Below are 17,338 nucleotides of genomic sequence, written 5' to 3'. Positions count from 1 at the left end.
ATTTTGTCGGCTATAGGAGCTGTTGACGTTCGGGACTCGAACCTAATAATTTTTTATTTAGAAAATAGTACACCGTGTTTACCTCATCAAATGGCTTTCCGAATTCCAGTGATCGTCAAAAACAAGACTATTCATCGGACTGTAATTGATGAGGGAGCCTCAACGTGTATTATGTCGATACAGTGTTGGAGATCGCTTGGTTCTCCTTCGCTAAATCAATCCCCGACAATTCTAAAGGCCTTTGATGGCCATGGGTTTAATCCTTTTGGCATTCTACAGGATTTGCCTATAGGGGTTGAAGGAAAAAACGTTAATCTAGATGTGGAGGTGGTTGATGCCCCTCTAGATTACTACCTTCTCTTGGGTCGAAGTTGGTCTTACGCTATGACAGTGGTCGTTTCATCGGTCTTTTGGGTTATAAAGTTCCCTCACAATGGAAAGATCGTAACAATAGACCAGCTGGCTTACTTTTCATCTGACCCAGCCTCTTCTGAAAGTATTCAGCATGTCGGTAAAACGACTATCCCGTATAAGGATGTTGGAGTAGGACTAGTCAAAGATGCCGGTTTACTGGGAACTTTTCCTTTTCCTCCGATCAACACATCGTCTTCATTTGCAACCATTCATATGATTATGTCAGACACCGTTGTTTATGATGATCATTGGATCATTCCTTCTGAATCTAAGATAGACTCATTTGGTGATGTCTGTTAGAAAATTGTATACTACGAAGCAATGGAACACATATAATATTGCAGAAATATAAACACAAAAAACGCACAAAACAAGAGAGACACAAATATACGTGGTTCACCCAGTTTGGCCTACGTCCACCCCGAACAGCGAGTCCTTCCTTTCTATTATCCAGCAAAATGAAGAGATACAACCTACAACAAATCCGCTATAATATCCTCTGTTTTCTCTCATAGTCTCACCTCTCTGTTTTTCGCTCACAGAATACACATCTATATTTCAGCCTCCAATACAATACCCTCATACAAAGATAGGGGTTTCCTTCTAGGGAAAAAAACCCTAAACTAAACATAAGTTCTACCATCAGATCATCTACCTAATGAACAACCCAGATTGACTAGAAATTACTATACTTTTACAGGGCAATTTTACATTTGTCTTTAGCTTCGGGGGCGCTGCTCCCGAGCCCCCGCTGGCCCCCAGACCCCCCAGTTGGGGGGAATCGGCCCCCCCGGACCCCCACGGGGGGGACAAGTCCCCCCCGCATGGAGGGGTGTACAAACTTCCTGGGGTGTGCAATCATTTACCGACCCATATTCAACCGAAAATGACTTCATGAATGTGGTCCGTGAGGAATCACTTTTCACATCAAGCTTGGATTTAATCACGTTTTCTGAACTTGTTCACTCTGATGAGCAAATTCGTGAAATCCTATGTGTAGATGATTTACCATGGGAAGATCTCCATCACATATCTTCATTTTTACCCGAGAATGATCGTTTTGAAAATGATTTTTCATCAATTTTTACGAGGGAATATGTCAAGGAACCTCAGAATCTAATGAAACATCCCGATTCAGAGTTAAATTTGGGAAACATCTCTCGAACCATTCCTATTGACATTTTGGTTAAGCCTGGAATTGTTGAGAACATTCATACAGGTGCCTCGTGTACAGATGACGAAATTCAAATATATAAGGCCCTATTTCAAGAATTTCGTGACGTGTTTGCCTGGTCCTATGAGGAAATGCTAGGAATTGATCCCACGATTGTTGTTCATGAGATCAAGACTTACCCGGACGCTAAACCCGTCCGACAACGTTTGTGTCAGATTCACCCAAGAAAAGCTGCTGCAATTAAAGCAGAAGTTGAAAAATTACTCAAAGCAGGTTTCATTTATTCGATCCCGTTAACGCATTGGGTATCGAATATTGTTCTAATTAACAAAAAGCAAGGAACAATAAGAATATGCATCGATTATAGGGACATTAATCGAGCCTGTCCAAAGGACAATTACCCTACTACCTATATCGATCAAATCATTGATGATTGTGGCGGCAGCGAAATATTCTCCTTCATGGATGGTTTTTCCGGATACAATCAAGTCAATATTCTGCCTACTGATCAACCAAAAACGGCTTTCATTTGTCCATGGGGGACATTTGCTTATTGTAAGTTACCTTTTGGGCTCAAGAATGCCAGAGCAACTTTTCAAAGGGCCATGTATTACGCGTTTCATGACATCAAGCACATTGTGCAATCTGTTGAAGCCCCGAAAATCGGGTCGACAACAAGGGGGATACCCACCTGGTCCGGACCTTGGTTGGCAGCTCCTTATCCGTTTGGTGTAGCGGGTCCGACTAGAGATAATGGGACTAGTTTCCCAATCTAAGGGTCTATGTGTGTGCAGAGTTAGGTGATGCTGATCTAAGGGTTCTAATCTAAGCTACTTTAATCTAATTCTATGCTATTGTAATCTAATGAAAACAGCACATCTAATCTATGCTAACCCGGGATGTATTTCTTCTATTATGCGATCTAAAGAGATTTCAAATAATAACTGGTAATAAATATCATTCAGCTATCATAAGAATGGAAATCAATTAAGATGAACCACTTTGCATAAAAAGTTAGGCGAAACAGTTGTGAACAGCATATCGCATAATAAGTTATTCATATATCAAACATAAATAGATGACTCCACTGTACAAAAGTGCCAAATGGTAACTCAAACATTCATGCATATAAACAACTAAAAATTGTATATCACTTTAAGAATATAAGCAGAAATGGTCAAGAGATAAAAGTACCATTTATGATTGGTCCTACTCATAATCTTCAAGCAACAATGATTTATCTCTACTTGTTCTAATATCTACCAAGAGTACATAAGTGCAACATCAGTGGCAGATATCAAATGCAAACATTAATAAACCTTGATCCATTCATTCATCAAAACCTCCTCTGAGGGTGCAGAAGTGCATGTTCTGAGGACAAGTTTTTGACAAATTTCTGGACCCTTCTCTAAATGCATGAGAAGGGTTTAAATACTACTTCCTAATTCTAATAATAGTTTATTTACAAAATTTAGGATGCGGTTTTCAAATGACCATCCTTTTTCTAATCTAATTTTTTAAGTAAAAACAACATTCTAAATTAAGCTACTTCTGAATCTGATCTTTAAAGCTGCAAGCATTCATCATTGGTTTAAGGAGAGTCGGCTAGCTGACTTCTGCTTTGAGCTGGGCTGAGAAAATGGAATCTATGAGAGCTGGCACCACTTTTTCGGCCGCATTTATGATACATTTCACAGTCATCCACTGACTATGAGGCTTCACCAAGTATGCCCAGTAACACTCCCAATTTAACCTGTTTAGTGCTTGGACCGCTTCTTCCTTTTCTTGCACCTTCTGCTTCCATTCTACTTCTAGTCATAGTTTATTTGGTAAATACCACGGGGTGGTCTCTGCGATTAAATTTGCTCTGTGCAAATTTTCATTTACACAGTCGATAAGAATGCTCGCTGTCGTGGTCGTTGTTTCCGCTGCTTGTTCCGCCTCTCTGATTTGATCGTCCCATTTGTTGAAGAGAAACTCTTTATGATTCTCATTTATCCTGAGTGCGCTTGCTCTTTTTCCATCGTCTTCATCCTACCAAGACAAGTACTCCATCACTCATTTTTCAATCTGATCATAGTCACTTCGCAAGTCGACCACTTGATGGGTGATCTTATTGCTCATTTCGCAATAATAATTCCACTGTGATATCTTTTGTCCCAACACTTCCTGTTGCTGCAGTAGTTGTCCATTCAAGGCAATAGACTCTGAAATAAACTCTGTAAGTTTAGGGTCATCTCTGTGCATCTCTTGTACATCCTGCAACTGTTTTCCCTTTTCATCCAAACTTCTTTGATAACCTATTTGCATTTGCTGGAAGTCTTCTTTCAACTTTTCAAGTTGTTTGCGTGCTTCATTATTAGCATTGGCTTGTTGCAATTGTAGTTGCAGTACCTATATCTGATGTTCTTGTTCTTTCAACAATTGTTGTACTTCTGACGCTTTGTCAATAGTCGCAGAGGCATACGCCCCTGTGATCTGAGACAGTTTGGTGAGATTTTCAGTCGGATTACTGGCAGGATCTCTCCATAGGACGTCTAATTGTTCAGCATCCTGAGAAAGTGTATTTTCTAACTTCCTCTTTTTCCTCTGTCTTCTTACAACTGCTTTATGTTGGGGACTATAAAATATGTCCAGTGGGGGAATTTCTTCTACATTCAGTGGAAGCTCAGAAGATGGAGCGATAGGAATATGCTCCGTTTTTGTTACATTGCTGAATATGGTTGAGCCCACCTCTTGTGCTACCCGTGTATTGCTCAAAGGTTTTTTTGGGGCTTGTCCTTCAAGATTAATCAGTTTGTTGAAGGTTTCCCATTCCTTATCTAATTCTGCTGTGACGGGTGGTGCTTCAATGACGAGAGGGGGTACATCTCTTGGCAGGGAGGCGATATCCTGCTATCGTGTAAATTCCATTGACTGAGCGGTGTCTTTAGCTGACTCTTTGCTCCTATCTTGGTTGTTTTTGGATCTTTTAGAATGCTCAGGCATTTCTTGTCTAGTCTTAGATTTAGATCCAGAAGTGCTTGAATTCCCACTGAGGCTAACGCTTGGAGTAGGTTCTCTGGCAGGTAGTTGCAGCTTTTCTAGAGGAACACTGGCTAGTCTTCTTTCCCTGTATACCATGAATCTTTGGAGGTCATCTGGAGACAATCGCGATTGAGCTTCCCGCAAAATTTCCTGAAGTGAGCTTTTACTCTGAAATATATCATCAAATAAATCCTTTTTTCCAACGAACACTTTTATCTTGACTGTTGTTGTGAAATCCTGGGAAACCTCATTTGGGTCAAATGGCCTTGCCGAGAATTTAAATAATTGTAGACACGTCATATTCTCTACTTTGGTGAATGCATGACCTACATCGAACAATGAAAAGGGCCCACAAGCTACAGGAAACTGTGGCCATATGGCCTTCTTTTTGTCTTTTAGGTCTTTAGTTAGGCCGCCTTCTGAATAGGTTTGATATGCAATTTCTCGACCTAGAAGTTTGTCAGGAATATACAAAGGCAGGACATGAGGGGGGACGGTGCTTCCAAATACTCTAATATAGGTGAACCATTTTTCTCCGAACCATCTTGCGATGGGGATGATATCTATCTGTGCCTCAGGTGAGCACCTCGAGGGTTCTTTATCATACATCATTCTATACATGAGTAAGATAAGCCCATGACAAATCTGGTAGAAATGTGGAATGAACTGAGAATCCCATAATATCTTATGATAAACATGGATGGGTAATGGGTCCTGAGTTGTCCATTTCCAACCCATAGCGTGAAATTTAGACACATAACAAATAGAATCCATAACATATGTGGATAGGTAAAAGGGAGGATAGATCCTTTGAGACATGGATATTTTATACCAGTAATTGATAATAGCCGTGAATAGGTTATCAGAAAAGATCTTGGCCCAATATATAATAACAGAATTTGTGGCAGCATCGATCAATGGTAACCATTCAGACAAAAACTTATTGATATCTGGCATCCCAAATAATCTACAAGGCATGGCCGCAGCAAAACAATACGGAGAGGTGAGGGAACCAATGTTGTACATACTGTTTTTATCTTTCTTGAGCGGTTCATATTTTCTGGACCAATATTTAGTGGTCTTTGATAGGTTTGGGTTCTCTGCCACAAATTTTTTAATGAATTGTGCATTGTAAGTCGCCTGCGGTTCAGGAAGATGATACATGAGCTTTAAGTCTTGTGCAGCGAATGACCCGATGAGCCCATGTCCTTAAATCTTGAACTGTCAGTCATGCATTTTTTCATTGTCAAGTATCCACTTGATCATATCCGTATATGGGAGAATTTTGGGCCTTGCTGCTATCCGATGAAGGAATGAATAGGCTAGTTCTTCTAAGGATGCTTCGGAAGAGTCCTGTGAGTCTGCGACAGCGGTAACCTTCATTATTTTGGGGTTTTCTTCTTCAAGCAGTCTATACATGCTTTCCCACATCGATATCCCTGCGTCTCTGCTACAAGCTGTGTCTGTATATAAAGGTGCCATTTCCTTCACCTCAGAGCCCTGAGCATTATTTTTCTTTCCCATTTCTTCCTGCATATGGCTTGGTATCGTCCTTCATTCTTCGTTCCTGCTGCTCACAAGCGAAATGGAAATGACTGATCAAGAAAGGTGATGGGAGAGTCTTAAATGCAGCAGATATATCAAATATGCCACCTTACGTGAAGTAATTATTTGCAAAAGAATGTGTCTACATTTAATAGATGACAACTAATTCCTTTATTATCATTAAAAGCGCATGATCTTGAGTCAGATTATGGTAAGTGGCTTTTCTTGAATAGCATGCCCGAAAGATTCATGATGGAGTGATTTTGCGATTTGGTTCGCAATCGTCGCAGATCGCAACATTGCATTATTGCACTATCGCGCTCTCGTACCGACTCACAAATATAACATCGCAGAGTTGATTTGGCTTAATATCGCAACCATTGCTTTATCGCGATATCGCAACATCGCAGATCGCAGAAGTTTTATGCTTGCCATATTTTGTTAGCCCATTCCCTGCGATATGTGATCTTGCGATCGGGGTTATCACAAATCAGAAAATCTTGAAGTCTTTCTCATTAGCATTACCTTATTGCGGCGATATATTGCTTAGTACAAGAATCTTGCACATACCAGGATTATACCCAAATGGAGGTGCTTATCTATTATTTTATGATGCAGCTTTTTAAAGAATTTTTCTCTCATCATAAACTTAGGTTTTAAAGTATTCAAAAGATCTTCCTAAGCTTATGATGGTAACCTTATTTTGAAGAAAGGAAACTCTTGCTTTTCCTAAATTTTAACTAAGGGTCCCCATTCATTTAGTATTTTGGACAACACTTAAATGAAAAAAGAGGGGGGGTTGTTGCTGGTCACAACAATTGGCGATTCACTTGGGAGAACCAGTTATCTCTGATTTTCTATTGAACTTTTCAAATTTCCAAAACAATTTTTTTTTTAGAAAATTAAACTTTATTATAAAAAGATAAAGCGCATTATACTCCAAACTGTCAAAGACATTTTGTTCCAACCTCTTTCTATTTTAATTATTTTCTTCCTCGGCTTGTCCTTGCATTTACATCAGCCATTACTTGGTCTTGTAAAGATAAAATAAGGTTTTCCCTGTGTACCAGTTTTTTAAATATGCTCATTTGTCGTAGGTAGAGCCTCTGCTGCCAGTAGGCGTTCATAGCCTCGACAGGGTTACCTATTACCCAGTAATGATCCTTTATCTTGCTTAAGGTGATCTACAACTTTCAAAGAAAAACCCATATTGACATTTTTTCCCTTTTTTATTCTTAAAGAACAATGTCTTGGTTTGGTAGCCAAATTATGACACAATAATTCACTTGATTTACACTTTTGCTGAACAAGATGGCTCGTGATGAGACCCCTTGTCTTTTGATCTCAACAATCTTAAGTCATTGCCCTGTTTTGGTGGACAGTAATGGCAAAGGCAGCAAGTTATAATATTTGTGATTATGATAAGCCGGCTCGTGGTGAGACCTCTTATTCTTCAAGATATAGTGTATCCTTGGGTCGTTTCTCTAAATGCTTCGATTTTCTTTAGCAGGGAGGAAGTCATTTTTTTCCTTAAGAAAGCTCTGGACGGCAATAAAAGAGTTCTTTGGAAATGGTTGTTCTATAGGGAATCCTCATTTTACTATTGATACTTTTCATTGTACTGATATAAAACAATTTCTTCACTAAGATTGCTTTCATCAATTTTCTTGAAGTTGAAACTAGTATCATATCTGGGTTCAAGTTTTTTTTAACTGTATCTATTAATAATAAAGTTCAAGTTTCCAAAATATTTACTATTTATACAAGCAGGAGTTCAAAATCTGATAGAGAAATGGTGTCTTTAGTATATGTCAAATGTTGTTAACCACAACAAATTTTATTAGGGAGGAAAATATTTAAAGAAATGAGAGGTAACTATTCCCTTGGATTATGTACATGATAGGGGTAATTTCTTCTCTTATTTTGCCTACCATCATTTAAAAATTAAATTATCCACCTAATAACCTAGCTAAACTACCCCTACTTCTATTCTAACTATACACAGACAAATTGACTAGGTAAAATGATATTTCCAGTGAAACCATCTTTTCATTTTTATTCCTACACATATGTACCTTTCAAACATCAGTGTTAATAATAAAACTTTTCTTGGACTATGAACATTGAATGTAGGATTAGAAAGTGTAACTTCAGGTGGAGTTTCACCTGAAATTTCTTTCTTATGAAATCTTCTTTCCAATTGGATACCTATTGGATCATAAAAATCAGGATGAATTTCTGTTATGGATTGGTGATCATGTAATAGGAAAGATGACAAGCCATGTTGCGAATATGATTTTTTAGTTTTAATGGCCTGTAATCTACTATGCGTTAAAGTCAAGCTTTTATCAATTTCTCGTAAAAGGAAATTTTCCACATATAAATCACTAAATAAATCAATGAAGAATAGATGGAAATTTTTGGAAAGAGATTTATCAATCAACGCGAATTGCTGGCAAGTTTCCAAAAATACTTTTTTTGTTGATGATGTTTTGGATGACATAGAAGTTTCTTCTAAAAGGCTGATATTGATTGATCGTGGAATTGAAAAATTTTTGTATTTCCTTGACACAATTTAGTTTTCCAAAATGGTAATACATCTTTCGAATGTTCTTTGATAAGGTGCTCAATATACCATAGTAATCTATCAAATGTCTGAAAATTTAAAATACAATCCGATTTTATACAAAATGAGTGCAAGCGAAAAAGAATGCAATGATTATCTATACAACTAATGTTACAGCACAACTAGGATTGACTTGAAATATCTTCTTTTTCACAAGAACTGGCTAGAATTATGGGATCCGAGTAATTTCGAATTACGTCTTGTGAATCAGAAAACAAGTTATGATTGGGAACAGGCATGGGGGTTTTCTCATGATACAAATCATAGATCGAGATATTGTTTTGGATAGTAAAATCATGCAAATGATCTGTCACTCTGTAATGAGAATCGAGTGATATGATTCTTGAATTAGAATATATCTCATTATTTGAGCTCTGTTGAGTTACTTGAGATAAATCAACATCATCATCATCAAAGTAGCTATCATAAATGATTTTACAGGTTTCTCTAGATTTTTCTTTTTCATCCAATATTTTCAGAAAAGGAAGGTCAAGTCGTTCTTGTTTGTAAATTATCAAAGGATGTTCTATAGCTGCCTCTTTATCTTGAAAACCTAACGGTGATTCATTTGAATAATCCTCTGTACTTTTTGAGATATCATTAATACTGAGGGGGAAAAATTATCATCACTAAATACATCAAGATAAAGAGAAAAATGTGATTCCAAAACAATGCATTTGAAAATATCATCGCGAAAAAATTCTTGTTCATCACATTCATTGTAGACATCAGGCTTTAGATCATACCTTTGTGTGTTTGTATTTTCCGAAAGAGAATTAATTTGTTGTTCTAACCTTGGCGTCTGCATTTGTTGACTTGCGATGATATTACCTAACCTTGTCTCCAAGTTGCTTTCTGGTTCCAAGGTAGGCTTTCTTTCAACGTTCTCGCTTTTGTCTTCTTGCATTAGAGCAGGCATGTTTCCTAAGCTTTGGGAAGTTTCTTCATCATGAGTGATTGGCACATTCAAATTGGAATTTTCATTCCTATTAGAAGAAAATAAAACAAGACCTGGACTAATTTCTGATGGATCGGACATAGGAGGTAGGGAATTCTCAGCATAATCTGAAGATTCTTCATACATGAGTTCATTTTCAAGATCATATTTTAGACAATCAAGATGAAATCACATATTAAAATCCCTAACATATTCATCTTCTTTTCGTAGATACTCAATTTCATCATATACCTGATCATAATCATAGCAATCAAATTTACAAATGAAAGCCTTGACAAATTGGTCCCAGTTGTGAATTGAGGCAACTGGGAGGGTTCTACACCGTTTTCTAGCTTCCGCCGTGAATGTGAGAGTAAAAATTCTGCATAAAATGCCTTCATGAATTCTTTGAACATTCGAACTTGAAACACTTTGAATAAATTGAAGGGCATGATTAAAAGCAGAAGAATTATTCTTACCATTGAATGTTACCTGAGACAAGAGTCTTACCACTTTAGGTGGAGTGTTGGAAGAGGCACGAACATGGATGCAACTCCAAATGGGAAGTTTGTGAGTAGCCATCCTAATTCAAATGATTACGATTTCAAACCATTCCAACAGACACTATGCTTCAGGCCCTCCTTCTAGGGCCAAATATGTTGAAGCCCCAAAAATTGGGTCGACAACAAGGGGGATACCCACCTGGTCCGAACCTTGGTTGGCAGCTCCTTATCCGTTTGGTGTAGCAGGTCCGACTGGGGATAATGGGACTAGTTTCCCAATCTAAGGGTGTATGTGTGTGCAGAGTTGGATGATGCTGATCTAAGGGTTCTAATCTAAGCTACTTTAATCTAATTCTATACTATTGTAATCTAATGAAAACATCACATCTAATCTATGCTAAACCGGGATGTATTTATTCTATTATGCGACCTAAAGAGATTTCAAATAATAACTGGTAATAAAGATCATTCAGCTATCATAAGAATGGAAATCAATTAAGATGAACCACTTTGCATAAAAAGTTAGGAAAAAAGTTGTGAACAACATATCACATAATAAGTTATTCATATATCAAACATAAATAGATGACTCCATCGTACAAAAGTGCCAAATGGTAACTCAAAAATTCATGCATATAAACAACTAAAAACTGTATATCACTTTAAGAATATAAGCAGAAATGGTCAAGAGATAAAAGTACCATTTATGACTGGTCCTACTCATAAGCTTCAAGCAACAATGATTTATCTCTACTTGTTCTAATATCTAACAAGAGTACAAAAGTGCAACATCAGTAGTAGATATCAAATGCAAACATTAATAAACCTTGATCCATTCATTCATTAAAACCTCCTCTGAGGGTGCAGAAGTGCATTTTCTGAGGACAAGTTTTTGACAAATTTCTGGACCCTTCTCTAAATGCATGAGAAGGGTTTAAATACTACATCCTAATTCTAATAATAGTTTACTTACAAAATTTAGGATGCGGTTTTCAAATGACCGTCCTTTTTCTAATCTAATTTTTTAATTAAAAACAAAATTCTAAATTAATCTACTTCTGAATCTGATCTTTAAAGCTACATGCATTGATCATTGGTTTAAGGAGAGTCGACTGACTGACTTCTGCTTTGAGCTGGGCTGAGAAAACGGAATCTATGAGAGCTGGCACCACTTTTTCGGCCACATTTATGACACATTTCACAGTCATCCACTGACTATGCGGCTTCACCAAGTATGCCCAGTAACACTCCCAATTTAACCTGTTTAGTGCTTGGACCACTTTTTCCTTTTCTTGCGCCTTCTGATTCCATTCTACTTCTAGTCGTAGTTTATTTGGTAAATACCCCGGGGTGGTCTCTGCGATTAAATTTTCTCTGTGCAAATTTTCATTTACACAGTCGATAAGAATGCTCGCTGTCGTGGCCGCTGTTTCCGCTGCTTGTTCTGCCTCTCTGATTTGATCGTCCCATTTGTTGAAGAGCAACTCTTTATGATTCTCATTTATCCTGGGTGCGCCTGCTCTTTTTCCCTCATCTTCATCCTGCCAAGCCAAGTACTCCGTCACTCGTTTGTCAATCTGATCATAGTCACTTCGCAAGTCGACCACTTGATGGGTGATCTTATCGCTCATTTCGCAATAATAATTCCACTGTGATATCTTTTGTCCCAACACTTCCTGTTGCTGCAGTAGTTGTTCATTCAAGGCAATAGACTCTGAAATAAAATCTGTAAGTTTAGGGTCGTCTCTGTGCATCTCTTGTACATCCTGCAACTGTTTTCCCTTTTCATCCAAACTTCTTTGATAACATATTTGCATTTGCTGGAAGTCTTCTTACAACTTTTCAAGCTGTTTGCGTGCTTCATTATTAGCATTGGCTTGTTGCAATTGTAGTTGTAGTACCTGTATCTGATTTTCTTGTTCTTTCAAGAATTGTTGTACTTCTGACGCTTTGTCAATAGTCGCAGAGGCATATGCCCTACAATCTAAGACAGTTTGGTGAGATTTTCAGTCGGATTACTGGCAGGATCTCTCCATAGGACGTCTAATTGTTCAGCATCCTGAGAAAGTGTATTTTCTAACTTCCTCTTTTTCCTATGTCTTCTTACAACTACTTTATGTTGGGGACTATAAAATATGTCCAGTGGGGGAATTTCTTCTACATCCAATAGAAGCTCAGAAGATGGAACGATAGGAATATGCTCCGTTTTTGTGACATTGCTGACTATGGTTGAGCCCACCTCTTGTGCTACATGTGTATTGCTCACAAGTGTTTTTGGGGCTTGTCCTTCAAGATTGATCAGTTCTTTGAAGGTTTCCCATTCCTTATCTAATTCTGTTGTGATGGGTGGTGCTTCAATGACGAGAGGGGGGACATCTCTTGGCGGGGAGGCGATAACCTGCTATCGTGTAAATTCCATTGACTGAGCAGTGTCTTTAGCTGACTCTTTGCTCCTATCTTGGTTGTTTTCGGATCTTTTAGAATGCTCAGGCATTTCTTGTCTAGTCTTAGATTTAGATTCGGAAGTGCTTGAATTCCCACTGAGGCTAATGCTTGGAGTAGGTTCTCTGGCAGGTAGTTGCAGCTTTTCTAGAGGAACACTGGCTAGTCTTCTTTCCCTGTATACCATGAATCTTTGGAGGTCATATGGAGACAATCACGATTGAGCTTCTCACAAAATTTCCTGAAGTGAGCTTTTACTCTGAAATATATCATCAAATAAATCCTTTTTTCCAACGAACACTTTTATCTTGATTGTCGTTGTGAAATCCTGGGCAACCTCATTTGGGTCAAATGGCCTTGCCGGGAATTTAAATAATTGTAGACACGTCATATTCTCTACTTCGGTGAACGCGTGACCTACATGAAACAATGAAAAGGCCCCACAAGCTACAGGAAACTGTGGACATATGTCCTTCTTTTTGTCTTTTAGGTCTTTAGTTAGGCCGCCTTCTGAACAGGTTTGATATGCAATTTCTCGAGCCAGAAGTTTGTCAGGAATATACAAAGGCAGGACATGAGGGGGGACGGTGCTTCCAAATACTCTAATATAGGTGAACCATTCTTCTCCGAACCATCTTGCGATGGGGATGATATCTATCTGTGCCTCAGGTGAGCACCTCGGGGGTTCTTTATCATACATCATTCTATACATGGGTAAGATAAGCCCGTGACAAATCTAGTAGAAATGTGGAATGAACTGAGAATCCCATAATATCTTATGATAAACATGGATGGGTAATGGGTCCTGAGTTGTCCATTTCCAACCCATAGCAGGAAATTTAGACACATAACAAATAGAATCCATAACATATGCGGATAGGTAAAAAGGAGGATAGATCCTTTGAGACATGGATCTTTTAGACCGGTAATTGATAATAACCATGAATAGGTTATCAGAAAATATCTTGGCCCAATCTATAATAATGGCATTTGTGGCAGCATCGATCAATGGTAACCATACATACGAAAACTTATTGATGTCTGGCATCCAAAATAATCTACAAAGCATGGCCACAGCAAAACAATACGGAGAGGTGAGGGGACCAGTGCTGTGCATACCATTTTTATCTTTCTTGAGCGGTTCATCTTTTCTGGACCAATCTTTGGTGGTCTCTGATAGGTTTGGGTTCTCTGCCACAAATTTTTTAATGAATTGTGCATTGTAAGTCGCCTGCGGTTCAGGAAGATGATACATGAGCTTTAAGTCTTTTGCAGCGAATGACCCGATGAGCCCATGTCCTTGAATATTGAACTGTCTGTCGTGCATTTCTGCATTGTCAAGTATCCACTTGATCATATACATATATGGGAGAATTTTGGGCCTTGCTTCTATCCGATGAAGGAATGAACAGGCTAGTTCTTCTAAGGATGCTTCGGATGAGCCCTGTGAGTCTGCGACAGTGGTAACCTTCATTAATATGGGGTTTTCTTCTTCAAGTAGTCTATACATGCTTTCCCACATCGATATCCCTACGTCTCTGCTACAAGCTGTGTCTGTATATAAAGGTGCCATTTCCTTCACCTCATAGCCCTGAGCCTTATTTTTCTTTCCCATTTCTTCCTACGTATGGCTTGGTATCATCCTTCGTTCTTCGTTCCTGTAGCTCACAAGCGAAATGGAAATGACTGATCAAGAAAGGTGATGGGAGAGTCTTAAATGCAGCAGATATATCAAATATGCCACCTTATGTGAAGTAATTCTTTGCAAAAGCGCGCATCTACATTTAATAGATGAAAACTAATTCCTTTATTATCATTAAAAGCGCATGATCTTGAGTCAGATTATGGTAAGTGGCTTTTCTTGAATAGCATGCCCGAAATATTCGTGATGGAGTGATTATGCGATTTCGTTCGCAATCGTCGCATATCGCGAAATCGCATTATTGCACTATCGCGCTCTCGCATCGACTCACAAATATAACATTGTAGAGTTGATTTGGATTAATATCGCAACCATCACTTTATCGCGATATCGCAACATCGCAGATCACAGAAGTTGTATGCTTGCCATATTTTGTTAGCCCATTCCCTGCGATATGTGATCTTGCAATCGGGGTTATCGCAAATCGAAAAATATTGAAGTCTTTCTCATTAGCATTACCTTATTGCGATGCGATATATTGCTTAGTACGAGAATCTTGCACATACCGAGATTATACCCAAATGGAGGTGCTTATCTATTATTTTATGATGCAGCTTTTTAAAGAATTTTTCTCTCATCATAAACTTAGGTTTTAAAGTATTCAAAAGATCTTCCTAAGCTTACGATGGTAACCTTATTTTGAAGAAAGGAAACTCTTGCTTTTCCTAAATTTTAACTAAGGGTCCCCATTCATTTAGTATTTTGGACAACACTTAAATGAAAAAGGGTGGGGGGGGGGGGGTTGTTGCTGGTCACAACAGAACCCTATCTCGATGACTTGCCTGCTCATTCATTACATCGAGCCGATCACCTCGTCCATTTACGAGAAATCTTTATGAGGTGTAGGCATTATCGGATTCGGTTGAACCTACACAAATGTGTCTTTTGTATAGAAACGGGTCAATTGCTAGGGTTTGTAGTTTTGAAAGCCGGCATTCGCGTCGATCCCTCGAAGGTCGAAGCTATTGTCAAATTACCTCCTCCTTCGAGTCTTCGCCAACTCCAAAGTTTGCAGGGAAAGCAAACTTTTTACGACGATTCATTCCGAACTACACCGAGGTTACAAAGGGTTTTACCCAGTTGTTGAAACAGAATACTCCATTCTATTGGGATGAGATAGCTCAGAAATCTTTTGATGCACTCAAATACGCGTTGACCCATGCACCGTTATTGTATCCTCCCAACTACAACCAGGATTACTTCTTGTATCTCGCCGCCTCTCATTCCACCATTGGAATGGTCTTAGTTCAGGAAGATGAATTCGAAACTGAGCATGTGATATATTACCTTAGTCGAACTTTAAATCCAACTGAACTAAAATACTCACATGTGGAGAAATTGGCATTGGCAGCTATTCAAGCTGTCCAACGTTTTCGTCGCTACATTTTACTACGTAAAACTATAGTAATTTCATATTGCAACCCTATGATCTACATTTTGACCAAGCAATTTCTAGGGGCAAGTACTCTAAATGGATTGTTATCCTACAGGAGTTCGACTTGGAATTTGAGAAATCCAAGTCTAAGAAATCTTTAGTTTTTGCGGAGTTAATGTGTGATTTCCCATGTACTGATATGGAAACTGTGGTGGAGGAGCCCATTGCGGACAAATCCTTGTTTCTAATCAGTAATTTAGATCCGTTGTATGGGGATATCATCATTTATCTCTAGACCCAATCCTTTCGGCCAGAAATTTCAAGGTCAGAACGTCGGAAAATATGATTCCGGTCCCAACGATACAGGATTATTGGAGATACTCTTTATCGCCATGGGGCAGACTCTGTTTTTCGACGTTGCATAACTCACGAAGAAGCTGAAAGGGTTCTAAATGAATGTCGCTCTAGAGCATGTGGCGGTCACATGTCTGGGTATGCCACAGCCCAAAAGATATTACGCGTTGGCTACTTCTGACCGTCTTTATTTAAAGATTGTATTACTGCGGTTAGAAAATGCCACAACTGCCAAGTTTTTGATCGAAAGATGCGCGCTAGCTACTTCTGGCTGTCTTTATTTAAAGATTGTATTACTGCGGTCTGAAAATGCCACAACTGCCAAGTTTTTGATTGAAAGATGCGCGCTCCACCTGCTCCTCTCCACCCTATAATTTATGTTGGTCCTTTTGCCAAATGGGGTATCGATTTTATTACATGTAACCCTCACTCGGCCGGGGGGCATGCGTATATCATCCTTGCGGTAGATTATTTTACCAAGTGGGCCGAGGCGATGCCTACATTTGAGGCAGACGGCAAGACAGCTGCAATTTTCGTGTTCAATCATATAATTGCTAGGTTTGGTGTCCCACAATCGATAATCACTGATCATGGGCGTCATTTTTGAAACGTTATGATGACCGAACTTACAGACCAGCTTGGTTTGCATCACGATAGTTCAACCCCTTATTATCCACAAGCTAATGGTCTGGTTGAATCCATCAACAAAGTTTTAGTCATCATGATCCAACGAATCATTGGGATTCATCGGTTGAATTGGCATAACATGTTATTTTCAGCGCTTTGGGCATATCGTACCTCAGTAAGAACATCAACAGGGTTCACTCCTTTTTAGCTAGTCTATGGTCTGGAAGCGGTGTTACCCATTGAATGTGAAATCCCGTCATTGCAAATGGCCATCGAATTACTTCCAGCCACTTCCGAAGAGGAAAAGCGTTTCTTATACTTGGCTCAATTAGATGAGAATCGACGTGATGTTGCATTGGCGATCGAAACTCACGCAAAACGTATGAAAGCTCAGTATGATCAAAATGTGACCCCTCAAAATTTTTCGGAAGGAGATCTAGTCTTAGTTTGCAATCAAGCTAATGATAAATTAGGCGCTGGAAAATTTGTTCCTATGTGGCATGGTCCCTATGTTGTTAAGCGAAAGCTAGCAAAAGGGGCCTATGAATTGGTAGACTTTGACGGGGACTCTTTGGGTAAACCCAGAAATGGTCTTTACATGAAGAGGGATTA

The sequence above is a fragment of the Pinus tabuliformis genome, chromosome 8 (assembly GCF_031772625.1).
Source record: "Pinus tabuliformis cultivar Carrire ecotype Pingquan chromosome 8, CPIR1, whole genome shotgun sequence".
Classification (NCBI taxonomy): Eukaryota; Viridiplantae; Streptophyta; class Pinopsida; order Pinales; family Pinaceae; genus Pinus; species Pinus tabuliformis.
Note: the sequence above shows the minus strand (reverse complement) of the source record.